We start from the raw sequence: 3,691 nt of genomic DNA, 5'->3' as shown, positions 1-3,691 counted from the left end.
GCAACTGTGGATTAGGGACAGTCATTGGGGGGCAGTGGGGGGGAGTGATGAGAGAACTTGAACCTTTCCGGTTCCTGGAACGGCTCCTCCTGCCTCCCCCCATGCTCTGCCTACAGAGATGGGGCTTGTGGGTTTGGTGGATGAGGGGGTCCACTTTCCCGGGCTCGGCACCTTACTCTGACCCCCATGGCAACCACACCATGTTGTGTTTCCCCTCCAGTCCTGGCTGCATCTGGTGTGAGCGAATGACCTGAAAATGGATCTAGGCCCTGAAAGGCAAAGGGCTGGAGAGAATGCAGGAAACGCACGGCTCAGGCTGATTCTTAAGTCCACGGGGGTGTCTGGGAGGGGGACTGGCTTCAGCAGGAGATCAAAGTTTGGGTCCAGATGACGGCGCCTGAAGCCCCAGAATTTTTCCTGGCAGCTAAAGGGATGGGTTCTGGGTAGGGAGAGGTGTAGACACTTCCCAGGGGCAGGAACTAGGACCCTCTTCAGGACACACCCGTGTGTGAGTTGGCATGAGATGTGCCTCTGCCCCTGCCCAAGCTTCTCTGATGGCCGCCAGCCACCAGAGGAGAGTGCCACCCTTGCAAACAGCTTGTCAGGGACAGGCCCTGGCTGAGCTCCAATCCCTTTTCCTGCTCTGTTCATTGCCAGAGGGGGTGAAAGGGGCCAGGAAGCAAAGGCAAGACCCTGCGCTCTGCACACTGAGGGGCAGACAAAGGCGCTGCTGCCCGTTCTTGTGCCAATGCTGACACCTCGGCTGGCACCCAAGCTGCCCTGCTCTGTGTGGAAACTTGCGGGTGGGGTGGGGCTTGGCTGAAGCCCCTCCTTGGAGGTTGCTGGGACCGGCTCCTCTCTGCTCTCTCCCCTGGTAGAGACCCCTCTCTGGCAGGTAGTATGAGGTTGGGGAGGTGCAGGAGTCGCAGGGAGGGGCAGAGAAGCCTCTGCAGCTGACATCTTTTCCTCCCACAGCAGTAGCTCCGGAGTCCCATCTCCCCCTGGAAGGACAGGTTCCTTCCTGCCCAGGGCCCACATTAGTCACAGAAGCAACAGAGATTCTGTTTCTCTTTATTGTTCTCACCTGCAGGGGGTGGGGGGGGTGGGGTGGGGTGAGAAGGGAGAATAGGGCCCCTCTCAAAATGTAAAGGGGATGGGTGGGCAGGGAGACTTGAGGAGGGAGTCTCTAGAGGTCAAAGCCCAGCCTGGAGAAGGAAGTCCCTGGGGCCCTGGTATCTTCCCCACCCTCCCAGGGCTTCCTCTAGCTCCTGCCCAATTTGTCCCCGAGGCCCCTGACTGCTGCCGGCGCAGCCTGGGCTCTCCTACCTGGGGCCCCAGGAGGAGGTCGGTGGTTCAGGTTTCGAGTATATCCGCGGTGGGGGGTTCGTGGAATTGCGCGGTGGGAGTTTCGCGGCGTTCGTTGACAGGGGTTTCGTGGTGTTCACCGGGGGAGTTTTTGTGCTGTCCGAGGTTTTCTTGGGGTCTTTAACGTCTTTAGATTTCTTGGTGTCCTTAGACTTCAAGCTGGGAAACACATCTTTGCAGAGGTCATGGGGCTGCCATGCGTGTGGGGTGGGGGCGGGTGGCGTCCGTTTCCTACCCCCTCCCTCCCTTCCACGCTCTGCCGCCCACCTGCCACCCACCTGCCGTTGAAGAGCTTCTCTATGTACTTGTTGAGCTGGCTGAAAGTGGTCAGCCAATAGGCCGCCCTGGGCCTGCGGGGTTGCTGCACTTGCAGCCCCTCCCCCAGGGCACCCTCAGGTGGCAGCAGCAGGACCACCAGGCACATCAGGACCAGTGCCCATGCGCAGCGTAGAGCCGGTGTCTGGAGAAAGCGGAGCAGACATTGTCATCGGTGAGCATGAGAGGCCCAGCCAGGTGGCACTTGGAGGAGTGGGCAAGCTGGGGCTCCTGGATGCTCAGAACCAGGGACACGTCTGCCTCTGGGATGTACACAGGTACATGAATGCCGTTAAGAACATACAGGTGCCCAGGCTGAATGATGCACACCTGGGCTTAAAGGGACACGCGCAAAGCACTGGACAAATGGGGACCGTGGGGATGGACGGGGAGGCGTGCGCTGAGATGGACACACAAGGATAGCATAGAGCCATTGGTCAGCTCCCTAACATCACCCATCTATTCCACAACTCCTTGCTCACCCAGCTCCAGCCTCCCCTGCCTCCTGGCTCTTCCTAAAAAATGCCAGACATGCTGTACTCTCTTTGGAAGACTCTTCCTTTGGATATCTTCGTGGTCAACTTCCTCCCCTCCTGCAGGCATCAGCTCAAAATTCACCTTCTAAATGAGTCCTACTCTAACACCCCTACTTAAAATTGCAGCCCATCCCTTCACCTTCTAACTTACTATATACTATGCTTCTTTAAATTGTCTTCATCCTTCCTAAGCTCCCCCACCCCATTTAAGACCTGTTATAGCAGGGCTCTTTGCTTGTTTTGTTCACTGATATATTACAACCACCTAGAAAGGTGTTTGACATTTAGTAGATGCTCAATAATACATGTTAAATGAATGACTCCTAACACAGTTACATACAGGAATGCTTAACTAAGAACCCCACGTCTACGCCCCCCCAGCTGTACACAGAAAATTTTGTGCTGGCGCACACAGGCACACACAATGATTCACATGCTATGATGTCCACATACACACACACCCCAGAGCTCCTGACACGCTCAACCCTCTCCTGATCAGGAAATCCCTCATCCTTGCCACCCAAAGCAGAGAAGAAAACCCTGGTAGCTGTCTTGGCTATCAGATGGCAGAAGGGGCCTCCCTGGCCTTGATCCTCCATGCCCTTAATACCTTGGGGGAGGGGCCCTTGGTGCCAGCCTCCATACCCAAGCTCCTGGAGAACACAGCTGGCAGGGGCCACCAGACATTACCATGGTGCTGGGCAGGTACAGAGCAGCATGCGAAAGAGTCTCTGGCTAGGACCGCCACGGCCCTTTATATTCCTCTGGATCCATGCTCCCTTTCTTTCTAAGGCCCACCCCCAGACTGGCCTCCTTTTCTTGCCCCGGTTATAACCTGGGAGTTGAGAACAGGGAGAGGGTGGGGGTGGAAGCACATGGGCTGCCAGCTGTCCTGACCAGGGCACAGTCCCTGCCAGGAGCCCAAAGGTGTGGGCAGCAGAGGCAGGAGGCATGGAGGAGTAGGGTAACTTTTTGTTCCAAATCTATGGATCCTAAGGAGGAACTGTCTCTGGGGTTGAGAGGGAGCTATACTTTTCCCAGGGGCTATTCTCAGAGTTGGGAGGGGGCTGTGCTGAGAGACCAGGCTCTCTTCCCATCCGGCTGCATCCAGGGTGCCTTCTTGCCCTGTGAGCTGCTGTGGGGCCTCGGCACCCTTCTTCCTGGCATCTAGGCCTGCTAGCTTGGAGAGCGGGGAAAGCTGAGGTTTCTGCCTTCACATGCAGGCCCCACTGCTCATCCTGGAGATTTTCTTGGCCTGCCTAACCACTCTGGGGCCTCTAGAGGATGACCTGCAGAGCCTTCTGAGGAGCAGTGGGTCTCGGCTGCCTGAATGATGAACTTGGGCTTTGGGCTGCCTCAGGTCACAGCGCTTTGGCTGTGTGGCCTGTCAGGGCCCCTCTACCTGTTCAACATTGCTGCTTTTCCGGGACAAGGTTGTGAAATGTAGGCTGATGCTTTTTCATGCCCATCCCACC

Source organism: Pteropus medius, unplaced genomic scaffold, assembly GCF_902729225.1.
Source record: "Pteropus medius unplaced genomic scaffold, Ma_sr-lr_union100, whole genome shotgun sequence".
Classification (NCBI taxonomy): domain Eukaryota; kingdom Metazoa; phylum Chordata; class Mammalia; order Chiroptera; family Pteropodidae; genus Pteropus; species Pteropus medius.
The sequence above is the reverse complement of the archived record's forward strand: the minus strand, read 5'-3'. Positions refer to the sequence as shown.